General features: G+C 38.1%; 1 protein-coding gene and 1 pseudogene across 1 annotated transcript in view; both read right to left on the bottom strand.

Moving 5' to 3' along the window:
- LOC125827846 (ycf20-like protein) overlaps window positions 1-15,339 on the bottom strand; it is a 29,849-nt gene extending 14,510 nt beyond the window's left edge. The window contains exon 1 of the mRNA XM_049507195.1: window positions 15,287-15,339. The gene's annotated coding sequence lies outside the window, so the exon portion shown is untranslated. The remainder of the gene's footprint in view (window positions 1-15,286) is intronic.
- On the bottom strand, window positions 343-12,048 carry LOC125827868 (uncharacterized; annotated as a pseudogene).
- Window positions 15,340-17,780: the final 2,441 nt, after the last annotated feature.

Raw genomic sequence — 17,780 nt, 5'->3', positions numbered from 1 at the left:
TACATGCATAACTCTAACCAGTAACCAAACGGCCCCTAATGGTTGTGAGAAATATATGAAAAGAATATTATTGAATTGTGTTTTAATTATTACATAAAGAACCCTATTTATAGACACTATGATACAATTCCTTACCAAATAAGAGACTATAAACTAGTCCTATTCTGTATAGGATTGTGTATACCTATTCTATTCTAACACTCCCCCTCAAGTTGGTGCATACAAATTATATGTACCTAGCTTGTTACAAATGTAATTAATATGAGGACTGGTGAGGGACTTGGTGAAGATATCTGCAAGTTGATCATTTGACTTCACAAATTTGGTAACAATATCTCCTGAGAGTATCTTTTCTCTGACAAAGTGACAATCAATCTCAATGTGCTTAGTCCTCTCATGAAACAGTGGATTTGATGCGATATAAAGGGCCGCTTGATTATCATACACAAGTTACATATGGCCGGTTTCTCCAAACTTCAGCTCTTCAAGCAACTGTTTGATCCAAACTAGCTCACAAGTTGCTACAACCATTGCTCGATATTCTGCTTCTGCACTGGATCGAGCAACCACACTTTATTTCTTACTCTTCCATGACACCAAATTACCTCCTACTAAAACACAATATTCAGATGTAGAACGTCTATCAAAAGGTGATCCTGGCCAAGGTGATATGCTCATGACCTTGATCCTCAAAGAGTAGTCCTTTACCAAGGGCTGACTTTATATATCTGTAACACCCCGTATTCAAATCAGGCCAAAAATGTAGATTTTGAGAAGTTGCAGGTGCAACCCACGGTTGCCATCCATGGACCGTAGTTCAGACCACGGCCCGTGCTGGTGGTCCGTGGTTCACCACTGCAATCCCTCCCCAGCTAAGCTCAGAAAAATCGGCTAAGTCTCGACGCACGAATAGACCCACGGTCCGTAAATCAGACAATGGTCTGTGGTCTATGTCCGTGGATCAAGACCTCATTTACCCAGCCTCTGAAACAAATTACGGTCGACCAGCACGGACCGTCAATCGATTCACGGTCCGTAGGTCTGACCGTAGATGAGGGTCAGCAACTAGTTAGCTGAAAATTGTTGAGGGGTCAACTTCAGATGGTCATAACTCTTAGCAAAAAATGAATTATATGTCCCATGACCTATTGTTAGATAGATAATTTAATTATCTTTCCAACTCCACCGAGTTTGCTAAATTCCGACCTCCGAGTAAAATGTTATGCTCATTTTAGTGAAGCCCTATCGGGGACCGTCGATTGAATGACGGCACGTCAATCCAGTCCGTCAGTCACTCCGACAGCAGCTAAGTCAGGGGTCTTTTGGTCTTTTCCTATTTCGTTTAACCCCTAAGATACGTTGTTTAAATCCTAAATCATGAGGTTTTAATCAGTTTAAGCCTAGAAACATAACTAGAACTTATCCAAGTCAATTCATTAATCAAAATCTTAGAAAATTAGAGTTAAGAGAGGAGAAAAAGGTCAAGAACCCTAGTTCAAGAACGCAGCAAGGTTCCATCAGTTCTAGCCCCGAAATTGAAAGATTTCTCCGTGGAATTCGTCACCAGGTATGTGGGATTTCACTAGTGGGTTCCTTTCGCCCATTGGGTCCCTAGAATTCAGTCAGATTCTTGATTCCATGATTATGAACAGACCTAGGGTTTCTAGAATTTCAATAGATCATCATGAATTAGTTATTTAAATGTTCCAAATCAGATTATCATGTTATTGCTCAGTTTATCGCATAAATTTCAGAACCCTAGCTATGTATTTCTTTAGTTCTTGAATTACACATGCTAGACCAGATATTTCAGTATTCAGTTATACATGCCTCGGTTCATGAATGCATCATTATTAGATTAATTGTTGCATTCTCAGTTTGCATGTTCAGTTTCGAGCTATCCAGTATTTACAGAAATTCAATCATAACCAGTTAACCACTTAATTCATTGGGAGTAGCATAATACCGAGTTGGACTAGGGTTCACCGTACCCATATAGTCCCAGAACTACGAGCCACGTAGGTATAAGTCCCTTCTGTGGGCAACATCAGTTTAGTGATCACGCCAGCATGCCTATATACCTCTGGCAGGGTATATTAGGTCCTCTGAATGGGGCGTATACATCGGACTCCACATTTAGCTCATGTGGTTTTATGTCGGTAATTAGTAGCTCCCACAGTTCAGTCAGACTCTTTTGCATTGACCATATTTCAGTATAGTCAGTATTCAGTCTCAACATGTTATAAATTTGGTCATTGCACCAGTTAGCTCAGTATTCAGTATTTTTAGTATCTATATCATGTTCAGATTATTTCATTGCTTTTTTGCTTTGTTCAGTTATATGTTATTTCAGCTTTACTCGATCCTGCATGCTCAGTACCTTTCAAGTACTGACGCATACGTGCACTACATCTTCTCGTGATGTAGATTCAGGTTCTCAGCACCCAGATCACGCTTAGATTGATTCCCGATCTTCAGTTCAGTAGCATCAGTGGTGAGTCCTCATTCTTCGAGGACTAGTGACATGTTTATCTTTATTGCTTTAGTCTTTAGTTTCAGTTTTGCTAGACCTAGTTGGGGCATGTCCCAACATTTCTAGTCAGTTTAAAGGCTTATTTCAGACACAGTTAGATTCAGCTTAGTATTTTGAGTTTGATATTTCTTTTGTATTAAACTCTCAGATTTGATACATTCAGTTATAGTATATGGGTATTCCCCATCTTTTCAGAGTTATTTATGAATTAGCTTCCGCATCAGTTTATTATTTTTAGTATGCTCATGATCATGCCATCAGGGTTAGCTTGGGATCACGTGTGGTCCTAGGTCCCGTGTCCGCGTCTCGGGGGTAGCTCGGGGCGTGACAAACTTGGTATCAGAGCCTTAGGTTTAAGAGTCCTAGGATGTCTGAAAAGTCGTACTAAGTAGAGTCATTTTCATGGGTGTGAAGTGCACCACATCTAATGAGAGGGAGGCTATGAAGTATTTTAGGAAAACTTCACTCTCTTTGTTATTCTTATCGTGCGTTGGTATGATCTCCTTTCTAATTAGTCGTTATGCGCTTAAGATCATGCCTCCCCATCGAGCTAACACCAGTAATGCGAATGCCTGGAATGCTAACGCAATTCCTTTAGTCCCAGACCATGAGGTTAAGAATGAAGAGTTTCAGAATGCGATCCAACTATTGGCTCAGAGTATGACCAACAAGAACAATCAGTAGGTCCCAATTCCTACTAATAGAAATGGTGGATCAGTGGCAGCTAGAGTTCGATAATTTTTTTAAGGATGAATCCGCCTGAGTTTTAGGGTCACAAGTTGGTGAAGACCCACAAAACTTCATTGATGAGGTTAAGAAAATCTTTGGAGTGATGCAAGTGACTGATAATGGTAGGGTTGAGTTGACATCCTACCAGCTTAAGGATGTGGCTCACATATGGTACATTCAGTGGAAAGATTTAGGGGCTACTTTATCTTTTATGACTCCATTTATAGTAGTAATCTTAAATGTCAGTCCAGAAACTCTCGTAGAACCCTTCTCAGTCTCTACTCCAGTCGGTAAATCAGTTATAGCTAGACGGGTATACAGAAATTACCCTGTCACAGTCTCTCAGAAAGTCACCTCAGTAGATCTTGTAGAGTTAGAAATGGTAGACTTCGATATCATTCTAGGCATGGATTGGTTACATTCCTGTTATGCCTCAATCGATTGTAGAACTAGGATTGTTCATTTTCAGTTTCCAAACAAACCAATCCTAGAATGGAAGGGTAGTAGCTTAGCGCCTATGGGTCGATTCATTTCTTACCTTAAGGCCAAAAAGATGATCTCTAAGGGTTATCTCTATCATCTAGTTCGAATTAAGGATTCTAGTTCTGAATCCCCAACTCTTGAGTCACTTCCTGTAGTCAATGAGTTTCTAGAAGTGTTTCCAGAAGATCTTCCCGGAGTTCCTCCCGATAGGGAAATCGACTTTGGAATTGATCTCCTTCTAGATACGCAGCCTATCTCTATTCCTCCTTACAGAATGGCTCCAGCTGAGCTTAAGGAATTGAAAGAGCAGTTGAAAGACCTTCTAGATAAGGGTTTCATTAGACCCAGTATTTTGCCATGGGGTGCACCAGTGTTGTTCGTGAAAAAGGAAGATGGTTCTCTCAGAATGTGTATTGACTATAGGCTGTTGAACAAAGTCACAATCAAGAATAAATATCCTATCCCCAGGATTGATGACTTGTTTGACCAACTTCAGAGTGCTAGTCATTTCTCAAAGATAAACCTCAGATCAGGTTATCATCAACTTAGAGTCAAAGATAGTGACATTTCGAAGACAGCCTTCAGAACTCGGTATGGTCATTACGAATTTGTAGTTATGTCATTTGGACTAACCAATGCTCCTGCAGCTTTCATGGATTTGATGAACAGAGTGTTCAGGCAATACTTGGACTTGTTCGTTATCGTCTTTATTGATGATATCCTCATTTACTCTAGGAATGAGGAAGAATATACAAGTCATTTGAGAGTTGTTCTGCAACGGCCTAGGTTGTGTGTTGATGCAGTGAGGTAAGGTTATAGCTTATGCTTCCAGACAACTTAAGGTACATAAGAAGAATTATCCAACTCATGACCTCGAGCTTGCAGCAGTGGTGTTTTCACTCAAGATTTGGAGACACTACTTGTATGGTGTTCATGTAGATGTGTTCACAGACCATAAGAGCCTTCAGTAAGTATTCACCCAGAAAGAGTTGAATCTTCACCAGAGAAGGTGGCTTGAGTTCCTCAAGGATTATGATATGAGTGTGCATTACCATCCAGGTAAGGCGAATGTAGTAGCAGATGCTCTTAGCAGATTATCCATGGGTAGTGTAGCACATGTTGAGGAAGAAAGAAAAGATCTAGCAAATGATGTTCACAGACTTGCTCGCCTAGGAGTTCGTCTTATAAGCATATTAGATTGTGGTGTAACGGTTCAGAATGGGGCAGAATCTTCTTTGGTAGTAGAGGTTAAGGAAAAGCAAGATAGTGATCCAATCTTGCTTGAACTTAAGGGTGCAGTCCACAATTAGAGAGTGGCGGTTTTCTCCCAAGGGGGAGATGGTGTACTTCGCTATCAAGGTAGATTGTGTGTTCCTGATGTGGGTGAATTGAAACAGCATATTCTCGCAGGAGCCCACAATTCCCGATATTCTATTCATCCAGGCGCCACTAAGATGTACCGCGATCTGCGGGAAGTCTATTGGTGGAATGGTATGAAAAGAGATATAGCAAATTTTGTGGCTAAGTGCCCCAATTGCCAGCAAGTCAAGGTAGAACATCAGAAACCAAGAGGTATGACTCAAGAGATTGGCATTCCTACTTGGAAGTGGGAAGTGATCAACATGGACTTCATCACAGGTTTACCTCGTACTCGTAGACAGCATGACTCCATTTGGGTGATTGTTGATAGGGTTACTAAGTCTTCTCATTTTTTGGCGATCAAGACTACAGATTCGGCGGAGGATTACGCCAAGCTTTACATTAATGAGATTGTGAGGTTGCGTGGGGTTCCTTTGTCTATCATCTCACATAGAGGTCCTCAGTTTACCTCTCATTTCTGGAAGTCATTTCAGAAGGGCCTTGGTACTCAGGTTAACCTTAGCACAACATTTCATCCACAGACAGATGGTCAGGCAGAGTGTACCATTCAAACCTTAGAGGACATGTTGAGAGCTTGTGTGATCGACTTCAAGGGTAGTTGGGATGACCACCTTTCTCTGATTGAGTTCGCCTACAACAATAGTTACCATTCCAGCATTCAGATGGCCCCTTATGAGGCATTGTATGGGCGTAGATGTAGATCTCCAGTTGGTTGGTTTGAAGTAGGTGAAACAGCCTTGATAAGACCAGATTCGGTCATTGATGCTATGGAGAAAGTGCAACTCATTAGAGATAGACTTAAGACTGCTCAGAGTCGCTAGAAGTCTTATGCAGATGTGAGAAGAAGGGAACTAGAGTTCCAAGTTGATGATTGGGTTTTCCTGAAAGTGTTACCGATGAAAGGGGTGATGAGATTTGGCAAGAAAGGGAAGCTCAGTCCTAGATATGTAGGCCCTTACCAGATCTTGAAAAGGATTGGTAAAGTGGCTTATGAGTTAGAGTTGCCAGCAGACTTAGCAGCAGGACATCCAGTCATTCACATTTCTCTTTTGAAGAAGTGTGTGGGTGATCCAGCATCCATAGTGCCATTAGAGAGTGTGGCTGTGAAAGATAGCCTTTCTTATGAGGATGTACCAGTTGAGATTCTCGACCGTCAGGTTAGAAGGTTGAGAAATAAAGAAGTCGCTTCAGTCAAGGTTTTGTGGAGGAGTCAGTCAGTAGAGGGAGCTACTTGGGAAGCAGAAGCAGCCATGAAGTCCAAGTATCCTCGCCTCTTTCCTTCCGATTCCATTCCAGCTTGAGGTAATAGTTCCTCATCAGTTTTTCAGTCATTCATGCATAGATTCAGTCTTAGAATCATGTTCCTTTAGTTTGTACTTGCATTTTCAACGTATAAGCATGTCGTTGGAATTCAGTTCAGTCAGAAATTCAGTTCTCAGTGTTTAGTGGTAGGGATTGCAGCCCTCTCCCTCTATTTCAGCTAGTATAGTCTTCATTCGAGGACGAATGGTCCCAAGGGGGAGATAATGTAACACCCCGTATTCGAATCAGGCCAAAAATGCAGATTTTGAGAAGTTGCAGGTGCAACCCACGGTTTCCATCCACGGACCGTAGTTCAGACCACGGCCCGTGCTGGTGGTCCGTGGTTCACCACTGCAATCCCTCCCCAGCCAAGCTCAGAAAAATCGACTAAGTCTCGACTCACGGATAGACCCACGGTCCGTAGATCAGACAACGGTCTGTGGTCTATGTCCGTGGATCAAGACCTCCTTTACCCAGCCTCTGACACAAACTACGGTCGACCAGCACGGACCGTCAATCGATCCACGGTCCATAGGTCTGACCGTAGATGAGGGTCAGCAACTAGTTAGCTGAAAATTGTTGATGGGTCAACTTCAGATGGTCATAACTCTTAGCACAAATTTAATTCTATGTCCCATGATCTATGGTTAGATAGATAATTTAATTATCTTTCCAACGCCACCGAGTTTGCTAAATTTTGACCTCCGAGTAAAATGTTATGCTCGTTTTAGTGAAGCCCTGTCGAGGACCGTCGAATGAATGACGGCCCGTCAGTCCAGTCCGTCAGTCACTCCGACAACAGCTAAGTCAGGGGTCTTTTGGTCTTTTCCTATTTCGTTTAACCCCTAAGATATGTCGTTTAAACCCTAAATCATGAGGTTTTAATCAGTTTAAGCCTAGAAACATAACTAGAACTTATCCAAGTTAATTCATTAATCAAAATCTTAGAAAATTAGAATTAAGAGAGGAGAAAAAGGTCAAGAACCTTAGTTCAAGAATGCAGCAAGGTTCCATCAGTTCCAGCCCCGAAATTGAAAGATTTCTCTGTGGAATTCGTCACCAGGTATGTGGGATTTCACTAGTGGGTTCCTTTCGCCCATTGGATCCCTAGAATTCAGTCAGATTCTTGATTCCATGATTATGAGCAGACCTAGAGTTTCTAGAATTTCAATAGATCATCATGAATTAGTTATTTAAATGTTCCAAATCAGATTATCAAGTTATTGCTTAGTTTATTGCATAAATTTCAGAACCCTAGCTATATATTTCTTTAGTTCTTGAATTACACATGCTAGGCCAGATATTTCAGTATTCAGTTATACATGCCTCAGTTCATGAATACATCATTATCAGATTAATTGTTGCATTCTCAATTTGCATGTTCAGTTTCGAGCTATCCAGTATTTACAGAAATTCAGTCATAACCAGTTAACCACTTAATTCATTGGGAGTAGCATAATATCGAGTTGGACTAGGGTTCAGCGTACCCATATAGTCCCAGAACTACGAGCCACATAGGTGTAAGTCCCCTCTGTGGGCAACATCAGTTTAGTGATCACACCAGCATGCCTCTATACCTCTGACAGGGTATATTGGGTCCTCTCGATGGGGCGTATACATCAGACTCCACATTTAGCTCATGTGGTTTTATGTCGGTTATTAGTAGCTCCCACAAGTCAGACTCTTTTGCATTGACCATATTTCAGTATTCAGTCTCAACATGTTATAAATTTGGTCATTGCATCATTTAGCTTAGTATTCAGTATTTTCAGTATCTATATCATGTTCAGATTATTTCATTGCTTTGTTGCTTTGTTCAGTTATATGTTATTTTAGTTTTACTCTATCCTGCATGCTCAGTACCTTTCAAGTATTAACGCATACGTGCGCTACATCTTCTCGTGATGTAGGTTCAGGTTCTCAGCATCCAGATCACGCTTAGATCGATTACCGATCTTCAGTTCAGCAGCATCAGTGGTAAGTCCTCATTCTTCGAGGACTAGTGACATGTTTATCTTTATTGCTTTTAGTCTTTAGTTTCAGTTTTGTTAGACTTAGTTGGGGCATGTCCCAACATTTCTAGTCAGTTTAAAGGCTTATTTCAGACATAGTTAGATTCAGTTTAGTATTTTAAGTTTGATATTTCTTTTGTATTAAACTCTCAGATTTGATATATTCAGTTATATTATATGGGTATTCCCCATCTTTTCAGATTTATTTATGAATTAGCTTTCGCATTAGTTTATTATCTTTAGTATGCTCATGATCATGCCAACAGGGTTAGCTTAGGATCACTTGTGGTTCTAGGTCCCGTGTCCGCATCTCGGGGCTAGCTCGAGACGTGACAATATCGCAGAATACGAACAACTACATCCCAATGACTATCACATGGAGAAGTCATAAACTGACTTACAACACTCACAGGAAAAGAGATGTATGGTCTAGTCACCGTGAGATAATTCAACTTTCCAACCAACTGTCTATTCCTTTCAGGATTACTGAGTTGCTCTTCCTGTCCTGGAAGGAGTTTAACATTCGGATCCATATGAGTGTCATTGGGTTTACATCCCATCATTCCTGTCTCCTCAAAAATGTCTAAAGCATACTTGCGTTGAAGAATAACAATACCTGATCTAGACTGAGCAACCTCAATACCTAGAAAATACTTCAGTCTGCCGAGGTCTTTAGTTTGGAAATGCTGAAAGAGATACTGCTTCAAATTAGCGATACCAACTTGATCATTGCCGGTGATAACAATATCATCAACGTAAACAACCAAATAAATACACAAATTTGGTGCTGAATACCGATAAAACACAGAGTGATCAGTTTCACTACGAATCATACCAAACTCCTAAATTACTGTGCTGAACTTCCCAAACCAAGCTCGAGGAGACTGTTTCAGGCCATAAAGTGACCGACGCAATCGACATACAAGGCTACTAGACTCCCCCCGAGCAACAAAACCAGGTGGTTGCTCCATATAGACTTCTTTCTCAAGATCACCATGTAGAAAAGCATTCTTAATGTCCAACTAATGAAGAGGCATATGACAAATAATAACCATAGATAGTAAAAGACGGACATATGCTATTTTGGCCACAGGAACGAAAGTGTCACTATAATCTAGCCCAAATATCTGAGTATACCCTTTGGCCACAAGGCGAGCCTTAAGCCGATCGACTTGACCATCTGAACCAATTTTGATCGCATAAACCCAATGACAACCAACAGTAGACTTGCCTGTAGGAAGGGGGACAAGCTCCCAAGTACCATTCGAATGTAAAGTAGACATTTCATCAATCATAGCTTGCCTCCATCCAGAATGAGAAAGTGTTTCTCCTGTAGTCTTAGGGATGGAAATAGAGGACAAAGATTATACAAAGGCATAATGGGGTGAAGATAAACGATGGTAACTTAAGAAAGTATAATGTGAATTAGTATTTCGAGTAGATCATATACCCTTTTGGAGTGTAATCGATTGGCTAATAGGAGGCAAGGCCACAGTGGGATCAGGGCCTGGTGCATGACATGAATCATTTGAGACTATTACTGGACGTGGACGCTGATGATAAGTTAGGAGTGGTGGCACTACAACTGAAGATGGAGAAGTTACCGTAGGTCCCTCAAAAGTCGATACAGGCAAGACTGAGGTATGGGTAAGACCTTAGAGACATCAGGATGATCAGAAGATATGTAGTAAGGTTGAGATTCAAAGAATGTTACATCGACAGACATAAGATATCGGCAGAGATTATACGAATAGCAACGATACCCTTTTTGAACTCGAGGGTAACCAAGAAAGACACATTTAAGAGCACGAGGGGCTAATTTATCTTTTCATGGGGCTAACTTATGAACAAAACATGTGCTCCCAAATACACGATGAGAGATAGAATAGAGATGTGACTGAGGATACAATACGAAATGTGGAACCTGATTCTGAATAGAAGATAAGGGCATTCTATTAATTAAATAACAAGATGAAAGGACTGCATCCCCCCAAAAACGCAGCGAAACATGGGATTCAATGAGGAGAGTGCGAGCAGTCTCAATGAGATGCCTATTCTTTCTTTCTGCTACATCATTTTGTTGGGGAGTGTATGGACAAGATGTTTGGTGAATAATTCCTTGGTGAGACATAAACTCCTAAAACTGGGATGATAAGTATTCTAAGGCATTATCACTATGAAAAGTACAAATAGAAACACCAAACTAATTTTGTATTTCAGCAAAGAAACTTTTGAATATAGAAAATAATTCAGAACGATCTTTCATTAAGAAAACCCAAGTACATCTCGAATAATCATCAATGAGACTAACAAAATAACTAAATCCTAAGGTGGAACTAAATCTACTAGGACCCAAATATCTGAATGAACTAATGAAAAAATAGACTCTGAACGACCCTCAGTACCACGTGAAAATGTGGCATGAGTGTGTTTCCCAAGTTGACATGACTTACAACTTAATTTAGATAAACTAGATAAACTAGGCATCATCTGTTACAGTTTCGATAGACTCGGATGTCCCAAACGTTTGTGAATGAGGTCCAGAGGATCTGTAACAGAGCATGCTATGAAGGAATTTGAAGAGGTAAGATAGTAAAGGCCTTATGATTCATATCATATGCCAATCATCTGTCCCGTACTGTAGTCCTACATAAGTAAAGAATCAGCAAAAAAGGTTATGCTACAATGTAGGGCACGTGTCAAACGACTAACAGATGTCAGATTAAAAAGGGAACCAGGGACATAAAGAACAGAGTCTAGAGTGACAAAGATAGGGGTGTGGCTTTTCCAACCCCTTTTGGTTTTGTTTGGATCCCATTGGCCAAAGTAATAACAGGAAGAGATTGTGAATAAACAATATCTGACATAAGTGATTTGTTACTAGAAATATAATCAGAAGCGCTCGAGTCCGTGACCCATGATCCATGAGTATTAGACTGTGAAACACAAGCAAGAATTACCCGCAACAACAACATCATGATGAACAACCGAAGCTACTTATGGAGACGTTTGCTTACTTGCTCGATATTGAAGGAACTCATCATATTCTGATTGAGCAATATGAGCATTATGGGATGGTCGATCAGGCGGAGCACTATATGCTTTTTGTGGAGATGTCTGCTTACTTGCACGATTACGAAGGAACTCATTATATTCCTTTAGAACAACAGGATCATAACTGGGTAGTGGACCATGCAAATTATGACATATGTCACGAGTGTGTCTAGATTTATGACAATAACTACACTTGGATCAAGATTTTCCAAGATGACCTCCTCTTCGTCGATTCTTCATAGATTGATATGCTCGTTTTTCTATTACTTGAGATGCGAGTGCAGATGAGTCAATGGTAGGTGATGAAACTGCTTTGTGGCTGGGAGGCGCGACAAGACAAAGTAGACGAGAGAATAATTCATCAACTGTAGGAATTGTAGGGCTAGCTAAAATCTGATCACGCACTGAATCATAGTCAGTAGGAAGTCCATCAAGTGTAAGAACTAGAAACAATGTATGTCTGTGGTCTTGTTGTTTTTGCACGTCCGTAGTGACTGGCATAAATGTTTCAAATTCCTCCATGACTGCTTGTACTTGTCCCAAGTAGGTGGACATATCTGATTCTTGTTTCTTTAAGTTTGTCATACGAGATATCACATCATAGAATCGAGATATGTCATTAGTGTATAAAACACGAGTCTTTTTCCAAACTGAATAACATGTTTGGAATGGACAGAACAAAGGCATCAACTTGGAATCAATAGATCGTCATATGAGACTACATAACTGAGCATCAACCTTCTCCCATTGTGCTTTGGCTTTTGCATCTTCCCCACTAGCCTTTGCCTTTTTATCTACCACACAAACAATGTTCGTTAAGTGATCTTGGACACTTGACCCTTGCACCACAACTCAATCGAGGAAGCCCAAGCTAAATAGTTTGAGCTTTCCATTAACGGTTCTGAAGTGATCATAGGGCTTGAACTTCCAATTTCTATATTTTTGGAGCCAGAAGTATCAATCCCGAAAGACATGTTGTGAAATTAGAATATGTAGCCAAAAGATTTGGATATTTTTTTCAAAATCTGAAAAATAGGGTTGTTGCCGAAATAGTAGATCTGATCACCAAATATTGGTCGGAATCAGGAAAAAAATATATGGGTAGCCTTGGAATGAAGAGGCGACCCCACTGGAAAAAGAAAAAAGTCGAAAAGTGGCAGAAAAATATTCCACGCGCTGGCGCGTGGAACTGACAAACTCGCTGGAGAATTTATTCCGACGGTGCGTGTGGCAGTTATTGCCGGTGAGGTTGACTGGGCTTTTCTCGTCGGAGATTTTCGCACCTAGTGGTGGTGTTGATTTTTGAAAAGCTGTGACGAAAAAATAATTACCCAGACAACCACTTAGTTTATAGAAAAAAACTACAAAAAAAATGTTTTTTTTTCTCACAATTGCTCTGATACCATGTGAGAAATATATGAAAAAAATATTATTGAATTGTGTTTTAATTATTACATAGAGAACCCTATTTATAGACACTATGATACAATTCCTACCAAATAGGAAACTATAAACTATTTCTATTCTGTGTAGGATTGTGTATATCTATTCTATTCTAACGTGTGTTATTTTACCAAGGCACAACGTGACAGCACACATCAAGCCCATAACTCTGAGGTATAATCACAATGTCATAGTGGATGGTTTATATCCTCCCCATACTTTTTGTGAGAAATATAGGGAAAAAAATTATTGAATTGTTGTCGTGTCTATATTATTACATTGAGATTCTATTTATCGACACTACAATAAAATCATTTACCAAGTAGGATACTATTTACTATTCCTAATCCTATTCTAAATAGGATTGTATAAACCTATTTCTATTCTAATAGGATTGTGTAAACCTATTCCTATTCTAATACTCCCCCTCAAGCTAGTGTATACAATTCATGTATCTAGCTTGTTACATATGTCATTAATACGAGGACCAATGAGGGGCTTGGTGATATATCTGCAAGTTGATCAGTCGACTTCACAAAATTGACAGTCAATCTCAATGTGCTTGTCTTCTCATTAAATACTGGAATTTATGCATAATGTCAGTCAATTTCAATGTGCTTAATCTTCTCATGAAATAATGAATTTGATGCATAATGCCGATAAAACACAAAGTGATAAAATCACAGTGTTGAACTTCCCAAACCAAACTTGCAAAGACTGTTTCAGACCATAGAGTGACTCACATAATCGACATACAAGGCTACTAAACTCCCCCTGAGCAACAAAGTGTTCAAAATCTAGTATAAAATATATGGATCATGTTGGAATCAATAGATGAGTCGATATTAACCAAGTCACTGAAAGATTGGCCGGAACATACTCATATGCCGGAGTATTAGATTTGATGGCTAAAAGTGGTCATGATTTAAGAAATAAAATTATATGGATAGGGTCAGAATGATGTCACTACCCAACTAGAAAATAGAAATTATATAGGATAGTTTGAATTGATGGAACGACTCCATTGAAAAAGAGAAATAATATGGGTAGGGTCGAAATGTTTGCACGACCCTACTAAAAAAGAAAAAATTATACGGGTAGGGTTTGAATGATGGCACAACCCTACACAAATCAGATTTGAGAAGTCACCGAAAAGACGAATGGAACTATGACAATCAAATCTGAGGAGTCACTGAAAAGACCATAATGTTATGCAACTCAAATATGAGAAAATAGGTCGAAAAAATCCATGGTACTACACAAATTAAGTCACTAGAATGATGGCATGGTGCTACACAAATTAAATATGAAAAAGTAGTCACCAGAAAGATGGCACGATGCTACAAGAATTAAACATAAGAGAGTAGTCACCAGAATGATGGCATGGTGCTACACAAATTAGATATGAGAAAATAGTCATATGAAACACACATGATGAAAAAGTAGTCACCGAAAAGATGGCATGGTGCTACAAGAATTAGACATAAGAAAGTAGTCACCGGAATGATGGCACAGTGCTACACAAATTAGATATGAGAAAATAGTCGCATGAAAGATACATGGTGACCCAACTTTTGCTAACATAATTGGCCAAACGGGCAACATATATTGGTGCCACCTGCCGACAGCGGAATCTCTTTGATTTTATAATACTTTTTACACAAGCAACACCAGTTGACCACAAATAATATAATGTCTTGAGAAAATCAGAATGGCTCTACATGCAGAACACCACATCAAGAATGACACCTTTTTTGGACTCCTATATCTCCATAAAACTTTTCACATAGGTCTACTATTTCCTCTGGTGCATAGATGACTATAAGAGTACTTCCCCGAGAACTTTTCAAGGATGAAGCTGGTTATAAATGAAAAGGCTCGCTAAGAAGTGCTCCACTTCTACACCCATCTCATAAGATATGCATTCAATCTTAAGAACTTTATTCATCTAAAGTTAAAAGTTGCAAGCTTCTAATTTGACAATTGTTCACTAGATTTCTTATATTAGAAAAACTTAAAATAAGCGATTTTTATTCTCTAACGAACGGAACTAATGCAGATATGAGTAAACTACTTAGCTTTGTTTCCTTTGCTGAATTCAAAATTTGGCGATTTTCATTACACCTGACGCCCCATTTGCAATAGACAATTAAACCAAAAAGTTCACTATTTTTCTTCCCCTTATCCAGCTAAAATTATCAAAATTCAACATCAAATTGCACAATACTGGCAAATACTCAAACAATTTTAAGAGATGCTGCAAAATGTTTACCACATTCGAAATTCAAACAAAAGCATACATAATTGTAACTGCGTGTGTGAAGTGGGAGGGGAGCCTGGGAGGTTATTGTAAGAAATCCTGCTTCAGCAATCCCACAACAAATAACTGTTCCCTTTTACCAATGCATTTAGAGAGAGAGATAAACTCTATTTGCTTCAGTCCTTTTCTAGGAGAAAGATAGTGGTTTGTGAATATGACAGAGAATGATTGTAGAGCCACACACATAGAGAGGGTGTGGCCTGAGACGGCGATCCAGATTGGCGATAGTTGGACTCTAATAAGTACGGCCGAGTAACTGAATGTCTATTCCACTCATTTTTCTTTGACAAAATATAGCCAAATTATTAATTTCATTGACAACTTTATAAATATCTTTTAATTTTACTAATTAAATTTAGATCTACCCTTAACAAGTAATCTCAAATTTTTAATTAGAAAAATGTTGAAAATACCTATAAACTTTGTAAGAATTTAAGGGTGTATTTTGCTTATATTATAAGACAAGTGAATTTAGCCGAGCTTCGCGCGATCATAAATAGCTCGTTAAATTTGTCAAATAATTAATTTTTAGAATAGTTGAGTACTAAAAATATTCTAAAGATTCTTTGTAGTGTTTAATCCAAATATATCAAATTTTAAGTCTTGATTAAATTTATTATAGTACTTAATTTTATACCTTTTGTAACTTTAAATCGCTTAAGAACTTTCGATCTTATGAAAAAAATTTACCTAAAATTATTCTCCTTATTTTAATAAGAAAAGTAAGTTTAATTTAATAAGTTTAACTCTTTATGGATTTTGTCTACACATAATTTTTTTTATTCTGAAATATACATAAGCTTAATAAATAAATAAAAATTGCAAAAAAATGGTGTTTTTTTTAATATCTAGTTTTTGTTCCTTTAAACAAAGATTTATTTTTTTATGATATCAACTATATATAATCATAACTTATGAAATGTTTGTAAATTATTTTCTATCTTGACTAATTTTTACTACCATTATAATAAACTACCTACTATTTATATAAAAATGAATTAGATTGAAAGATACATAGTCTCAATTACACAAAGAATATAAAGTATTCAAATAAACTAAACTCAAAATATTTATATGTATTAACTAAAAATACTCCTTTACATTTATCTATATTTTAGTTAATATTTCTAAATTATTCTGAAAAGTAAACATAAACAAAAATGTGGAATTTTCTAATTCTCAAAATTGATTTCATTATTCACAGGTTTTACATAAGAACAAAAGAATTAACTTTTGTGAAGAAAAAAATATATATTGTTGACACCCAATTTTTGAGCTCCAAAATATATATTAATCATCGAGTTTCTTCAATATCGAACAATTTGAAATAATTAGTTCTATAACATTCAAAATATTTTTCAAGTTATTTTAAAGTAATTTAGTCGCTTTTATAATTTTAAAATAATAAATATGCATACTTTTTACAATTTTGCATAAAATTAGTATATTTTATGAATATTCAAAAATTGTCTCAAAAATATTTTAGTTTTACTTAAATAGTTGGTTAATTGGTTTAGTTAATTAATCCTTACAATTTCGAGTTATTAGTTTATAATTAAGTTAATTATTTTATTTCGTTAAAATTAAGAAGCTCGTTAATTAATCAATTTTAATTCGTCTTGTTTAAATTTTAGTCAAATTTCCTAATTTAGACTCAATTTGACTAACTTCTTAATTCCCATGGCCATAATTGCAAATCATGTGGCTATTTTCCTATTACAAATCTAGCTCATTTCTTACCTCCATTCAATTCTTTACAAGAACCCATTTTGGGCCTATTTAAATCAGCCCTTTACTTTCAGCAACCCACTTTTCACCTCAATAGAAACCCATGCTGCCAAATACAGTTCCCAGCCCAATTCCTAACATAACTATACAACAGCAATCAACAATGTACATCAATAAAACCCGATCCCTGCGAGTTTTTCTTCTTTCTCGCGAATCAGTGCAGCGAGAACCCATAAAACGCGAACCAGTCCAGACGCAAACCCAGAACTCAATCGCAGACCCGACCCATCTCTCACAGTCCGCGTCCCTCTTCTCTTACCTTATCCGTTCGTATTGAGAATGTTGGAGAATAATCCAGATGTCGAAATCCCACACCTCGAACGTTCTTGCTTCTCAAATCGACGGTCCCCTCTTTGAATCCATTGAGAATTGTATGATTTGGTACAAATTCAAGTTGGTCGACCTTATCTCTAAGGGAATTTGAATTTCAAAATTTGAAATTCGTCCAAAAATCTTCTTGTTTCCCCCTAAATATGCCCTAATTTCGTTTATAAATACCTTCTTCCTTCAGTGTTGGGAGATTGGGGAAACAATAGAGGAGGAAGGTCGAAATTTAGGATGAGAACAATGTTTCTTATAACATCGAATCCACAGAACTTTGAGTCTTAGTTTTTGATTTTCGTTTTTGTTCCTCGGAGCTCATCAGAGTTCATCTATTGGTGGTCGAATTGTCTCCATCAGCTCGAGTTCTTAGTTTGCTGCACTGAAAAAGGTAATATCCTTAGTCTAATGTTTC

This window comes from Solanum verrucosum, unplaced genomic scaffold, assembly GCF_900185275.1.
Source record: "Solanum verrucosum unplaced genomic scaffold, falcon-dt-bn FXZP01000290.1, whole genome shotgun sequence".
NCBI lineage: Eukaryota > Viridiplantae > Streptophyta > Magnoliopsida > Solanales > Solanaceae > Solanum > Solanum verrucosum.
This window is presented reverse-complemented; position numbering and strand designations above follow the sequence as displayed.